Genomic DNA, 16,390 nt, shown 5'->3' on the forward strand with positions numbered 1-16,390 from the left:
CCCCCAAAACGGTAAAGTCGAGCGTGTCATTCGCTCTACAAACAACATGGTTAGATCACTTCTTTTCCAAGCATGCATGCCTCCAATATATTGGGTCGAAGCTCTTAACACTTCCACTTAACCTTCACCCCACTAAAACCCTTCAGCACCGCACCCCACACGAGGTTTTCTATGGACTCCCTCTTCCTCTCGACCAACTTCGGGTTTTCGGATGTCTTTGTTACCCTAACCTCTCCGCTACCACAGCTCACAAACTCGCTCCTCGCACGATCGCCTGTGTCTTCCTCGGATACTCCTCTTCTCACCGCGGCTACCGCTGCCTCGACCTCTCCACACACAAAATTATCATCTCCCGTCATGTTGTCTTCGATGAAAATTCATTTCCTTTCTCCAAAATATCCACACCACCTACTCCCATTGATTTCTCCTTCCTCGATGAGCTGCCACCCATCCTCCCAAACCCTCCACCCCAGCCACCCATACCTCAGCCTAACCCCAGCCACCCACGCCTCCGCCTAACCCACCTCCACCTCCCCCTCCTCCCGTGGTACTGGCTCCGGTTGGCCCTCCCCTTGCCGAGAATACTCACAATATGTACACTCGTGGCAAACGTGGTATGTCTCGACCTGTTGATCGCCTTAATCTGCATGTTGATGTTCTTAGTCTGCTTCTGAAAAGCTACCGTGGTGCTCTGAAGGATCCTCAATGGCATGTTGCAATGGTCGATGAATTTACAGCCCTGCAAAACAATCGGACATGGGATCTTGTGCCTAGACCACCTGGATCTAATATTGTTTCTGGCAAATGGATATTTCGTCATAAGCTCAAACCAGATGGCTCCTTAGACCGGTACAAAGCATGTTGGGTGCTCCGGGGCTTCACCCAACACGCCGGTGTCGACTACGGTGAGACTTTCAGTCTGGTCGTCAAGCCGACAATTGTTAGGATAGTTTTGTCCATTGTGTTGGAGATATGCCCAAGAGGCAATAATCAAATGGTTATTATAATATATCTTTGTGTTTATGATAATGTTTACATACCATGCTATAATTGTATTAACCGAAACATTGATACATGTGTGTTATGTGAACAACAAGGAGTCCCTAGTAAGCCTCTTGTATAACTAGCTTGTTGATTAATAGATGATCATAGTTTCATGATCATGAACATTGGATGTTATTAATAACAAGGTTATGTCATTATGTGAATGATGTAATGGACACACCCAATTAAGCGTAGCATAAGATCACGTCATTAAGTTATTTGCTATAAGCTTTTCGATACATAGTTACCTAGTCCTTTCGACCATGAGATCATGTAAATCACTTATACCGGAAAGGTACTTTGATTACATCAAACGCCACTGCGTAAATGGGTGGTTATAAAGGTGGGATTAAGTATCCGGAAAGTATGAGTTGAGGCATATGGATCAATAGTGGGATTTGTCCATCCCGATGACGGATAGATATACTCTAGGCCCTCTCGGTGGAATATCGTCTAAATAGCTTGCAAGCATATGAATGGTTCATAAGAGACCACATACCACGGTACGAGTAAAGAGTACTTGTCAGGAGACGAGGTTGAACAAGGTATAGAGATACCGATGATCAAACCTCGGACAAGTAAAATATCGCGTGACAAAGGGAATTGGTATCGTATGTGAATGGTTCATTCGATCACTAAGTCATCGTTGAATATGTGGGAGCCATTATGGATCTCCAGATCCCGCTATTGGTTATTGGTCGGAGAGAGGTCTCAACCATGTCTACATAGTTCGCGAACCGTAGGGTGACACACTTAAGGTTTGATGTCGTTTAAGTAGATATGGAATAAGGAATGGAGTTCGAAGTTTTGTTCGGAGTCTCGGATGGGATCCAGGACATCACGAGGAGGTCCGGAATGGTCCGGAGAATAAGATTCATATATAGGAAGTCATATTCCAAGTTTGGAAATGATCCGGTGCATTTATGGCAGGTTCTAGAAAGTTCTAGAAAAGTCCGGAAGAAATCACCATGGAAAGTGGAGTCCCGGAGGGACTCCACCTTGCATGGCCAGCCAAACCCTAAAGGGTGGAGTCCCAGGTGGACTCCACCATAGGTGGCCGGCCACCCCACCCAAAGGAAAGGTGGGAGTCCCACCTTGGGTAGGACTCCCTCATTGAGTAGGTTTCCCACCTATGGGAGGTTTTGTTGTTGGGGTCTTATTCGAAGACTTGGACTACAACTCTTGGGGATTTCCACCTATATAATGAGGAGAAGAGAGAGGGGGGCAGCCACTCTTGACCGCACCACCTAGGGCTGCCCATGGCCGGCGCCCTAGCCACCCCCTTTCCCCAAACCCTAGCCTCTCCTCCTCCACATAATACTCCCGCAGCGCATAGGCGAAGCCCTGCCGGAGTTCTCCACCACCACCGCCACCACGCCGTCGTGCTGCCGGGATTCCGAGGAGGATCTACTACTTCCGCTGCCCGCTGGAACGGGGAGAAGGACGTCGTCATCAACACCGTACGTGTGACCGAGTACGGAGGTGCTGCCCGATTGTGGCACCGTCAAGATCTTCTACGCGCTTTTGAAAGCGGCAAGTGATCGTCTACCGCAGCAACGAGAGCCTCCTCTCGTAGGCTTTGGAAATCTTCAAGGGTTAGTCTCGTTCATCCCCTCGTTGCTCCCATCTTCTAGATTGCATCTTGGCTTGGATTGCGTTCTCACGGTAGGAAATTTTTTGTTTTCTATGCTACGAATCCCTACAGTGGTATCAGAGCCGTGTCTATGCATAGATGGTTGCATGAGTAGAACACAATTGTTTTGTGGGCGTTGATGCTTTGTTGATTTTAGTTCGAGTACTTTGCATCTTTGTGGCATGGTGGGATGAAGCGGCTCGGGATAACTTTACATGACCGCGTTCATGAGACTTGCTCCACGTTCGACATGCAACTTGTATTGCATAAGTGGCTTTGCGGGTGTCTGTCTCTCCCACCATAGTGAAGATTCAATTTACTCTTTCTATTGACAACACTAGTATCACCGTTGTGGTTCATGTTCGTAGGTAGATTAGATCTCACTCGAAAACCCTAAACCACGTAAAATATGCAAACCAAATTAGAGACGTCTAACTTGTTTTTGCAGGGTTTGGTGATGTGATATGGCCATAATGTGATGATGAATATGTATGAGATAATCATTATTGTATTGTGGCAACCGGCAGGAGCCTTATGGTTGTCTTTAAATTTCATGTTGAGTAGTTTTCAAAGTAGTTGTAATAGTTGCTACATGAGGTGAACAACCATGAAGACGGCGCCATGGACCTTGACGCTACGCCGACGATGATGGAGATCATGCCCGTTGATGATGGAGATCATGTCCGTGCTTTGGAGATGAAGATCGAAGGCACAAAGACTAAAGGGCCATATCATATCACATATGAATTGCATGTGATGTTAATCCTTTATGCATCTTATTTTGCTTAGAACGCGACGGTAGCATTATAAGATGATCCCTCACATTAATATCAAGATAATAAAGTGTTCTCCCCTTGTATGCACCATTGAAACAGTTCGTCGTTTCGAAGCATCTCGTGATGATCGGATGTGATAGATTCTACGTTCATAAACAACGGGTGTAAGCCATGTTTGCACACGCAGAATACTTGGGTTTGCTTGACGAGCCTAGCATGTACAGACATGGCCTCGGGACAATGGAAACCGAAAGGTTGAACACGAGTCATATGGATGATATGATCAACATGTTGATGTTCACCATTGAAGCTACATCATCTCACGTGATGATCGGTTTTGGTGTAGTGGATATGGATCGTGTACCACTTAACAACTATGAGGGATGTTGTATTAAGTGGGAGTTCATTAGTAATTAGATTAAAACATGAACTAATTATCATAAACATAGTCTGAGTAGTATTTTGAATTAATTTTGTAGTATTGGCATCCGTTTTCTACCATGCGCTAGTTTTGTAATTGAGATAGAAATACTGTTAAAATCTGACAAGAAACTTTACAGGACTAGTACCGTATTGTTAAAGAATCAAGAAATGATTAAGTCCCATTGCAAACTTTTAGTAAACCTCACATTGTTGATTCAAAGAGCTATGGTTTCAATTAGTACCTAAAGTTATCTTGTCTCCGTGAAACTTGAAGTTCAAATCTGTTTGAAAAGTAAGGAGCTGAAAATTTTGTTTTCAGAAATAATCAAGGTATGAGATATATGTGATATCTAAGACCTTATTGCAAGATGATAGAATATAATTTGGTGAGACTACATAAACTCATAAGTTTTATGGGAATGTATGAAGGTTGAAGACGCAAGGCGTCCCAATCCTCCAACTATTGGGGCACTAACGATATTCGCATATCCATGAAGTGATCGTCCTTAGTATGCACCGTTGCTAAGACTCGTCGTTTCGTAGCATCACGTGATGATCGGGTGTTATAGATTCTACGTGTGCATACAACGGGTGCAAGCCAGATTTGCACATGCGAATACTGAGATTAAACTCTACGAGCCTAGCATGTACAGACATGGTCTCGGAAAGTCGTCATGATATAATGGATAAAATTATGAGTGAAATTGTTCATCATATTACAAAGTTACTAATAGTGAAAACTGGAACACTTGTCACATGATGATCAACTTCAAAGTAAGAACCTCAAGGTTATTGGTATTTGATCAACAAACCTAGAAGTTATTGAAGGTGAAGTGTTTTCTAAATAATGAGGAAAGCTAAAAGAGAAACTACAAAAGATATTTTGGCAGAAAGAAAAGAAAAGACTAGAAAGTCTAGCTCAGGTGTATATAAATGATATACATGTTATGGATGTATTCCTCGTTTGGTCACACAATGAAATTCTTGGGTATTTGTACCATATTGGTTGGTATGAAGTGTCATACAAAACAACGCAATACAAGAATACAATGGCCTAAGTGACTGACAAGGAATATGATAGGAATGCACGTCTAGAACAAAAATAAGTGTTATTATGTTCATCGTTGGCATTTTATCTAGCCCTTAGAATTTATAATAAAGAACTTAATAATTGTTATTTTGCTCTGGTCAAATGAAAACAATGAGTTGTTCAAATTATGACATTACTCCATGTACGATGGATAAGTTATTATAAATCTTAATGGTGAAACACACATACATAACACTGACGCTAAAATGCCATAAGGCAAATGATTTGAATTCCACTTATTTGTGGAACCGCCATTTAGGTCATGTTAGAAAGGAACGCATGAAGGAACTCCATGCAAATGGATTTTTGGAGTCATTTGATTTTTGAATCGTTTGGCGCTTGCAAATCTTTTCTAAAGAGAATGACTAAAATACCGTTCATAGGCCAAGAGTTGAACGGACAACTAACTTAGTGGAAACATATATGATGATGTATGTGGTTCACTAGGCATAGTTGTGTGTGGGAGATTCTTCTACTTCATGAAAACTTCCGACAATGAATTGAGTATATATATGTGGATATATTTGATAAGGAAGAAGTTTGAAATATTTGAATGGATTCAAATAAATTTCAGCATGAAGTGGAAATCATCGTAATAGAAAAGTGAAATATCTATGATTGGATCATGGTGGAAATATTTGGATTACGAGATTTTTAGCGAACATCTAAGAGAGTTATGAAATTGTTCTACAACTCACGTTTCTTGGAGTATCATAGTGATGATGGAGTATCCGAGAGATGTATCCAAACCTTGTTGGGTCAATGATGAGATAAAATATTGATGCCATTATATTTTTGTGGATTATGCTTTAGAGAATACCGCTTTTACACTGAATAGAGCATCATCATGATCCGTTGAAATGACACCATACGAGTTATGGCATGGGTATGAACCCTAATAGTCCTTTCTTAAATTTTGGAATGCATAGCATAAAGTAAATAAGTTTACAACCAAAATCGGATGAATGTCTTTGTTGGTTATCCCACAGAATTGATTGGGAATTTTTCCACTATGGAGACAAAGACAAAAGTGTTTGTCGATGTTTCTTACTTATTTCCAAGAAATTGTTTTTAGCAAAGTATTTGAGTGGGAGGACAATAGAACTTGATAAGGTTTATGAACCTGAGCATAATGATCAGAGTAGCGCAGCATCGGAATTGGTTCCGGAAGCGGCCACGACGATCATGGCTCCCATGTCTACAAAATGTTATAGTCATGGAGATCGAAGTACTTATTGAACCTTGTAGGTATGGTTTACTTTGTGATCAAATAAATGATTTGTGAACAAAGGATTGTTTTTGAATAATGATAAACCAACTACATACAAAGAAGTTATGATGGGCCCTGACTCCGTTAAAATGGCTATACGCCATGAAATCCAAGATAGATGAATACTTTTTTAGTAAATGGATCTATAAAATTGATGGACTTGGATGGAATATCCTTGAATAAGCTCGACTTGTCGAAAAGTTGTTTACGACAAAGTTCAAAGAGTTGACTACGATAAGATTAGATCTTCCGTAGCAATGCTTATAGTCTATGTGGATTATTCTAGTAGTCGCTACATATTTCTTTCATGAGATATGATAGTAGGATGGCAAAATACATTACTTAACAGAAGTGTGTATTAAAGGTGTATACAAGATACAACCAATTGTTTTGCTAGTCCGTGGAATACTAGATAGGTATACGAACTTCAATTGGATGAAGTAAGTATCGCGGAGTTGGAATCTTCACCGGATGGAATGATCAAAGAGCTATGATTTCATCAGAGACGATGAAGAGGCTTGCATTTGCAAGAAATTAAATGGGAGCACTGAGACATATTTGTAATACTTTATGTAGATGACATATCGTTGATTATAAATAATGTAATTATATAATTGATTAAAAAGATTTTATTGAGAATTAAACTTCAATGAAAGGATATGAACTGAAACATATTTAGTGTCAAGATCTATGAAGATAGATTGAAACACATAAAAGTTTAAGTTAAAAAGTACATAGAATGAATATTGAAGTAGTTCAATATAAAGAAGGTGTTCTTTTCATGTGAAGGTTTTACAAGACTTGAGTGTATCTGACACTCAATGAGTAAAAACACATGAGTGATTTTAGATCACGAATAATATGTACAATATCAGATGTCCTATGCTCTAAATGGTTAGGAGCATATACCAGAATGATTCATGTGATGATCATTGGATAAACAGTAAGAATATCCCTGAGTGCTTTAGAAGAACCAAGGATATATAGTTTTGTATGAGTAATGACAAACAAATCGCTGTAAGGTGTTGCACTGATATTAGTTTGGTCACATATAAAAATAAAATTTCAATCTCAAATTAGGCTAAGTGTTGTTTAAAAGGTAGCACAATGAGCTAGAAGTTTCTATGCTAGATTTAGATGAGTTCTAAATGTTGTGATAGATTCTACAAACAAAGGCAGAATATGTCATTGTTTTGACAATGACTGAGGATGTTAAGTCAAGAGGTTCTTTGAAAACTTGGTGTAGTTCCGATAGTGTCAGAACTTTGAAGCTATATTGTGTATGACAATATTAGTGACATATTTCAGACCGCGGAATTAAGGTTCCACCAGAAGACCAAACATATTTAATGCCAACTCATTTAGAAAATGAGTGATGCGTTGAGACGCAAATGAATTGCAAAATACATACGTTTCTGAGCATGTCAGATCCGTTGACTAAAACTTCTCCCGTGAGCAAAACATGATAAAGCACCGGAAGGCCAAGGTGTTATATCTTTACATATGTAAACTAGATTATTGACTCTAGTGCAAGTGGGAGACTGTTGGAGATATGCCCAAGAGGCAATAATAAAATGGTTATTATAATATATCTTTGTGTTTATTATAATGTTTACATACCATGCTATAATTGTATTAACCGAAACATTGATACATGTGTGTTATGTGAACAACAAGGAGTCCCTAGTAAGCCTCTTGTATAACTAGCTTGTTGATTAATAGATGATCATAGTTTCATGATCATGAACATTGGATGTTATTAATAACAAGGTTATGTCATTATGTGAATGATGTAATGGACACACCCAATTAAGCGTAGCATAAGATCACGTCATTAAGTTATTTGCTATAAGCTTTTCGATACATAGTTACCTAGTCCTTTCGACCATGAGATCATGTAAATCACTTATACCGGAAAGGTACTTTGATTACATCAAACGCCACTGCGTAAATGGGTGGTTATAAAGGTGGGATTAAGTATCCGGAAAGTATGAGTTGAGGCATATGGATCAATAGTGGGATTTGTCCATCCCGATGACGGATAGATATACTCTGGGCCCTCTCGGTGGAATGTCATCTAAATAGCTTGCAAGCATATGAATGGTTCATAAGAGACCACATACCACAGTACGAGTAAAGAGTACTTGTCAGGAGACGAGGTTGAACAAGGTATAGAGATACCGATGATCAAACCTCGGACAAGTAAAATATCGCGTGACAAAGGGAATTGGTATCGTATGTGAATGGTTCATTCGATCACTAAGTCATCGTTGAATATGTGGGAGCCATTATGGATCTCCAGATCCCGCTATTGGTTATTGGTCGGAGAGAGGTCTCAACCATGTCTACATAGTTCGCGAACCGTAGGGTGACACACTTAAGGTTTGATGTCGTTTAAGTAGATATGGAATAAGGAATGGAGTTCGAAGTTTTGTTCGGAGTCTCGGATGGGATCCAGGACATCACAAGGAGGTCCGGAATGGTCCGGAGAATAAGATTCATATATAGGAAGTCATATTCCAAGTTTGGAAATGATCCGGTGCATTTATGGCAGGTTCTAGAAAGTTCTAGAAAAGTCCGGAAGAAATCACCATGGAAAGTGGAGTCCCGGAGGGACTCCACCTTGCATGGCCAGCCAAACCCTAAAGGGTGGAGTCCCAGGTGGACTCCACCATAGGTGGCCGGCCACCCCACCCAAAGGAAAGGTGGGAGTCCCACCTTGGGTAGGACTCCCTCCTTGAGTAGGTTTCCCACCTATGGGAGGTTTTGTTGTTGGGGTCTTATTCGAAGACTTGGACTACAACTCTTGGGGATTTCCACCTATATAATGAGGAGAAGAGAGAGGGGGGCAGCCACTCTTGGCCGCACCACCTAGGGCTGCCCATGGCCGGCACCCTAGCCACCCCTCTCCCCAAACCCTAGCCTCTCCTCCTCCACATAATACTCCCGCAGCGCATAGGCGAAGCCCTGCCGGAGTTCTCCACCACCACCGCCACCACGCCGTCGTGCTGCCGGGATTCCGAGGAGGATCTACTACTTCCGTTGCCCGCTGGAACGGGGAGAAGGATGATACGTCCCAAACGTATATATAATTTCTTATGTTCCATGCTACTTTTATGATGATACTCACATGTTTTATATACATTATATGTCGTTATTATGCATTTTCCGGCACTAACCTATTGACGAGATGCCGAAGAGCCAGTTGCTGTTTTCTGCTGTTTTTGGTTTCAGAAATCCTAGTAAGGAAATATTCTCAGAATTGGACGAAATAAACGCCCATGGTCCTATTTTCACACGAAGCTTCCAGAAGACCGAAGAGGATAAGAAGTGGGGCCACGAGGCGGCCACACGCTAGGGCGGCGCGGCCTGGCCCTTGGCCGCGCCGGCCTGTTGTGTGGGTCCCTCGTGACGCCTCCTGACCTACCCTTCCGCCTACTTAAAGCCTCCGTCGCGAAACCCCCAGTACCGAGAGCCACGATACGGAAAACCTTCCAGAGACACAACCGCCACCAATCCCATCTCGGGGGATTCAGGAGATCGCCTCCGGCACCCTGCCGGAGAGGGGAATCATCTCCCGGAGGTATCTTCATCGCCATGATCGCCTCCGGATTGATGTGTGAGTAGTTCACCCCTGGACCATGGGTCCATAGCAGTAGCTAGATGGTCGTCTTCTCCTAATTGTGCTATCATGCTCGATCTTGTGAGCTGCCTATCATGATCAAGATCGTTTCTTTGTAATCCTACATGTTGTGTTTGTTGGGATCCGATGGATATTGAATACTATGTCAAGTTGATTATCAATCTATCATATGTGTTGTTTATGTTCTTGCATGCTCTCCGTTGCTAGTAGAGGCTCTGGCCAAGTTGATACTTGTGACTCCAAGAGGGAGTATTTATGCTCGATAGTGGGTTCATGCCTCCATTAAATCTAGGACAGTGACAGAAAGTTCTAAGGTTGTGGATGTGCTGTTGCCACTAGGGATAAAACATCGATGCTTTGTCTAAGGATATTTGTGTTGATTACATTACGCACCATACTTAATGCAATTGTCTGTTGCTTGCAACTTAATACCGGAAGGGGTTTGGATGATAACCTGAAAGTGGACTTTTTAGGCATAGATGCATGCTGGATGGCGGTCTATGTACTTTGTCGTAATGCCCTGATTAAATCTCATAGTACTCATCATGATATTTGTATGTGCATTGTTATGCCTTCTTTATTTGTCAATTGCCCAACTGTAATTTGTTCACCCAACATGCTATTTATCTTATGGGAGAGACACCGCTAGTGAACTGTGGACCCCGGTCTATTCTTTACATCTGAAATACAATCTACTGCAATTGTTCTTTACTGTTCTTCGCAAACAAACATCATCATCCACACTATACATCTAATCCTTTGTTTACAGCAAGCCGGTGAGATTGACAACCTCGCTGTTACGTTGGGGCAAAGTTCTGTGATTGTGTTGTGCAGGTTCCACGTTGGCGCCGGAATCCCTGGTGTTGCGCCGCACTACATTCCGCCACCATCAACCTTCAACGTGCTTCTTGGCTCCTCCTGGTTCGATAAACCTTGGTTTCTTTCTAAGGGAAAACTTGCTATTGTCTGCATCACACCTTCCTCTTGGGGTTCCCAACGGACGTGTGTTAATTGCACGCATCAAGCTCTTTTTCTGGCGCCGTTGCCGGGGAGATCAAGACACGCTGCAAGGGGAGTCTCCACTTCCAATCTCTTTACTTTGTTTTTGTCTTGCTTTATTTTATTTACTACTTTGTTTGCTGCACTAAAACAAAACACACAAAAAATTAGTTGCTAGTTTTACTTTATTTACTGTCTTGCTCTCTATATCAAAAACACAAAAAAATTAGTTACTTGCATTTACTTTATTTACCTCTTGTTTATTTCATCATGTTTCCTCCTAAGTACACTCTAAAAGACATACCGGTAGGCCGAGGGTCTATAATTGGAAGAGATAATATAGAAAATTTCTTCACTCATGTTAGTACCGCTGAAGATTTTGAAGATAGACACTTGGTAGAACTTGCTCCTACTTATGAAATTGCTGCTGCTTCTTTAGTGCACATGTTGGAAACTAAATTTGTTAATCTCAACCCTATAATTCAACATATGTTTCTTACACTCTCTGATATGGAAAGGGGAGAAAAGAGAGATTTTGTTTTAGAAGTCCTTCTTAGAGAATTTGATGATATAGCTAAAGAAGCGAGAAAAGTTTTTATTAAGCATAAGAGGCTTGGCTTTTATCCTGATGTTGCAAGAACACTTGAAAAAATGGACATGGATAGAATAAGGTACACTAATAATGTTAATGATGGAGGGGAGATTAAAGTACCGATACCTAGTAAGCTCCTAGGAATGCATGAATCTCTAGAAAATAACTATGGTTGGCTTGTTCCTGAAAATTTGTTTGATGAGAATAGCAAGCCTAAGAGTAATGAAAAAGGAGCCTCTGAAACTTACATAGATAAGATAACATGCATTGTTGAGGCAACTCCCAACACCCCTGGTAATGATGTTGATGCTTCATCTCTTGATAACACTTGATTCACACTTTCTGCGCCTAGCTGAAAGGCGTTAAAGAAAAGCGCTTATGGGAGACAACCCATGATTTTACTACAGTACTTTGTTTTATATTTGAGTCTTGAAAGTTGTTTACTACTGTAGCAACCTCTCCTTATCTTTATTTTATTGCATTGTTGTGCCAAGTAAAGTCTTTGATAGTAAAGTCAATACTAGATTTGGATTACTGCACAGAAACAGATTTCTTGCTGTCACGAATCTGGGCAGAATTCTCTGTAGGTAACTCAGAAAAATCTGCCAATTTACGTGCGTGATCCTCAGATATGTACGCAACTTTCATTCAATTTGGGCATTTTCATCTGAGCAATTCTGGTGCCATTTTAAAATTCGTCTTTACGGACTGTTCTGTTTTGACAGATTCTGCCTTTTATTTCGCATTGCCTGTTTTGCTATGTTTGATGGATTTCTTTGTTCCATTAACGTTCAGTAGCTTTGTGCAATGTCCAAAAGTATTAAGAATGATTATGTCACCTCTGAATATATGAATTATGCACTGACCCTCTAATGAGTTTGTTTCGAGTTTGGTGTGGAGGAAGTTTTCAAGGATCAAGAGAGGAGGATGATACAATATGATCAAGAAGAGTGAAAAGTCTAAGCTTGGGGATGCCCCCGTGGTTCATCCCTGCATATTTTAAGAAGACCCAAGCATCTAAGCTTGGGGATGCCCAAGTGTTGTGGGTATACTTCATGGGTGTACCATCGACAGTGCCTAGATCCGGCAAGCCCGGGTGGCCCACAGATGGTGATGAGGCATGTGGCCCATCGGGCGGCCCAGTTGCTGTTGATCTTGACGGAAGATGTCCGGCCCAGGAGCAGGGAGCCGGATCCGACCGACCTTTGGAGGAACCCGGATCCATGAAAGCCCAGTAGGGACCCGGATCCGGTACGACATAGATGGAAGGATGGATCCTTGACGTACATGGCAAGACATTGTACCGTAGTTAGGCAAACTTGTAATCCGGCTAGGACTCTCCATGTAAACCCTAGATCCGTGCGTCTTTATAAGCCGGATCCTGGGAGCCCTAGAGGCACAACCACAACTCATTGTAACAACGCGAAAGCGCCTGCATAATTCCGCATAAGCAGCAGTAGGCCCTGTCCTCGTGCAGGTGTTCCGAAGCTGGGTAAATCGCGTACCACCGTCCCGAGTGCACTCCGCCCTATGGCCCCTACTTCTTCTCCCCCTCGTGAGGATCCCTCCTCTGAGGTACCGTCGAATAGGCAACGACAGTTGGCGCCCACCGTGGGGCCTGCGGCGTCTGGAGGCCGGAACCGGGAGGGTTCCGCCGTGGGAAGCTTCGACGACACCATCGCCGTGGGGCGTGTCCTTTACGCCGGAAATCTGCCGATCGTCCCTCCGGATGAGTGCTGGATTCCGGCTAAAACCGACCCCGTCAAGCTCTCCATCGTCCCAGTTGGCGGCATTCACATCTTCATCGGGGAAACCGTCGATTCCGACGGAAACCCACTGGTAAGTAACGCCGACGCGACCGCCGCAGAGCTGGACGCTGTCGCAAAGATCCGATCTGAGACGCTGGAACTTCCTAGCGAAGATTCCGCCTTAGATCTGAAAAAATCAAAACCCACCCAATCCGCCCCTGAGCAGGAAGTAAAGGTGGAAGACCAATGCAGATCCGCCTGGGCCTCCCAGGTGTTAGAGAAGCAAAGGTGTCACTTCGTGCACTTCTTGGCCCATACCGCCGGAACCGCCCCTCAAGAAGCCGGAGCTGGTCCCGAGCAGGTCGAGGCCCCGGAAAACAACGCTGCTTCGGATCAGCAGGAGGCTGTCGGAGAAAGCGGAGCCCCGGTGGAAGAGTCGATTTTAGGCAACCTAAGCCCAATTTCTGGAGATACCCAATCCATGGACACTGAAGAGTTCGACCGCAAGGTGAAGGAGTATGGATACGGTGATCAGTCTGAAGTTGACTCCGCCCAGCCAAAGCAGGTACTTGCGACTGTAGCGGCGCTGGGAGAACATGGATCAGAAGGGGCAGCCACCCAATCCGACCCCCAGCCATACCATCAGGGATCTCCAATGTCGCGGGAGCGACCCCGCAAGGATTCTTCCTCGGAGGACCTCCTGTCGCCTGAAGAGATGGTTGCACAAGCAGGCATGGATGCGGTTTATCGCTCGGATATTCTTAACAAACCCATCACTCCCGAAGACATAGAAGCATTAGAAGCTAAGAGACTGGAGCTGCTGGCCACAGCCAAGAAGTTTAAGGACACTGCAGCCGCCATGCTGGAGGAAAGGAAGCATGCCGCAGTTTTTGTGGAAGACTTCATCCAGCGCGAGCAGGAGGTGGACGAAGGACTGGCAAAGGTCAAGGAACTCCGAAAGCATTGGGAGGACAAGATCGTTGAAGCTCATCATGAGGTCGAAACGGTCCGGCATGAGTTGATAGCTCCCCGCAGGATCACCTTCGCAACTCCAACGGAGCAGCAGCCGTTCGCAACCCCAAAGGACAATATGACGAAGGCTGCAGAAATCTTGAAGAAAAAGAACAAGGAGATCGATATCGACTACGTTCGCACGCTCGTCGCTTCAGCAATGATGCAGCAGAGCAAGGCAGACACCTCGCGCAAGTTGGAATCTAACCCGGAGCATTGCGTCTCCACTGCGCAGAAGGACGCCCACGACAATCGCCATCGAGATGACGAATCGCGAACCGGCTCTTCGGAACGCAGAAGGAAAGCCAGAGAACACCCAAATCCAATCCCCGTCCCATCAAGGACGCCTCCGTCAGATCCAAGAAAGGGAAAGGATGCAATGTACTCTGGACGGGACAAGTACCGCAACCCCTCTCCTCCGCCTAATGGTTACCCGCGTCCCCCTCGCCGCCGCAGTCCAGCCGGAAACACCAGGCCCCAGGGGCATGGTGGAATTGTTATCCGCGACAACGTGCTGCCCTCAAGAAACAGAAACAGGGAGCGCACGCCGGAACCTCGCCGGAACCAGAACAACGATCGTGAGCCCGAGCCTAGGAGGAGTCGGAATGAGGAGCGCGACCCGGAGCCTCGCCGGAGCCGGAACGGCCAGGGCAGCCAACGCCATGACGAAGGCAGCCGCAGGAGCCGGAGCCAGCACCGGGAAGGCCGCGGAGAATCTGAAGGCGGAAGCAAGAAGTCAGATCGACCACCTCGCAGGTCTCCCTCACCACCACCTAGCGGTGGCGGCGGAGGTGGAGGCGGAAGCGGCGGCCGGAGATCTCGCTCTCGTTCACAGTCTCCTCGCCACGGCTCGCGCGACGCGCGGGAATGCCTCAACGAATACAGAACTGACTACATCGGTCCGAAGTGCTTTGGCAGGATGATTCGAGAGGAACCAAAGCCAAGGATGAACCTCAAACTACCGGGAAACCTGAAGCATTATGATGGCACCGAAAGGCCGGATACCTGGATTGAGGATTACTATAATGCAGTAACCTTTGCCGGAGGAACCCCTAATATCGCCTGCCGCATGCTCCAGTTATACCTTGTAGGTCCGGCCCGGATCTGGCTCAGCGACCTCGAGAAGAACTCCATCTTTTGCTGGTTTGACCCGAAGACCGCTTTCGAGAAACACTTCAGAGGAACCTACAAAAGACCCGCCACGGCAAGCGACTTACAAGCTTGTATCCAGAAGAAGGGAGAATCCTCAAGACACTTCCTCACACGATGGTTGGCATGCAGGAACGAGTGCGAAAATGTCGACCACACCACTGCCATGTACGCCTTCATTGGAGGACTGCAGAGAGGAGGATTGCTGAGGCATAAGCTCACTTGTTTGGCTAATGCAAATAAACTGAATTTGGATGAAATGATCTCCATCGCCAGTGACCATACTGCCGCCGATGATGACGCGGGCGGTGATCTTGCAGCTACAGCAATCCCCCTACACCAACAAAAGAAGAACCGTGATAACGGCAGCAGCAGCAGCCATAAACGCAAGAACCCTGATGACCAGAAGAGTGGCGGATCCGAGATGGTCGCCATGGCGTTTCAACGCGGAGGTTCAGGAGGCGGAAGAGGACGCGGCCGTGGAGGCGGAGCCGGCAGGGGTCAGCAGCATGGCACTGAGGTCACAGCTGGCAGATCCCGCGCCCCGCAAACCTACGAGGAGTACAGAGACATGCCCTGCCTGGCCCACCTGGATCTGGTTACAGGGAAGTCCACTCACACAAACCGCAACTGCAAGTGGGTCAATGATCTAAAGAGCGACCCGGAGGCAGGATACAAGCGAGCCCGGAAGCACCGCCCACGCGGCAAAGGAGGCAAGGGCAAGAACAAAGACAAGGAGGAGGACAGTTCCGAGGCGATGGATGAAGATGATAACTCGCCGGATCCCAAGGCGGGGTCCGCAGGTAAATCCAACCCATTCGAAAAAAAGAGCGTGGGGGTGATGTCTACTTCCCCCTCCTTTTCCTGTAGACATTGTTGGGCCTCCAAGAGCAGAGGTTTGTAAAACAGCAGCAAGTTTTCCCTTAAGTGGATCACCCAAGGTTTATCGAACTCAGGGAGGAAGAGGTCAAAGATATCCCTCTCATGCAACCCTGCAACCACAAAGCAAGAA

This window comes from Lolium perenne, chromosome 7 (assembly GCF_019359855.2).
Source record: "Lolium perenne isolate Kyuss_39 chromosome 7, Kyuss_2.0, whole genome shotgun sequence".
In the NCBI taxonomy this organism is placed as follows: domain Eukaryota; kingdom Viridiplantae; phylum Streptophyta; class Magnoliopsida; order Poales; family Poaceae; genus Lolium; species Lolium perenne.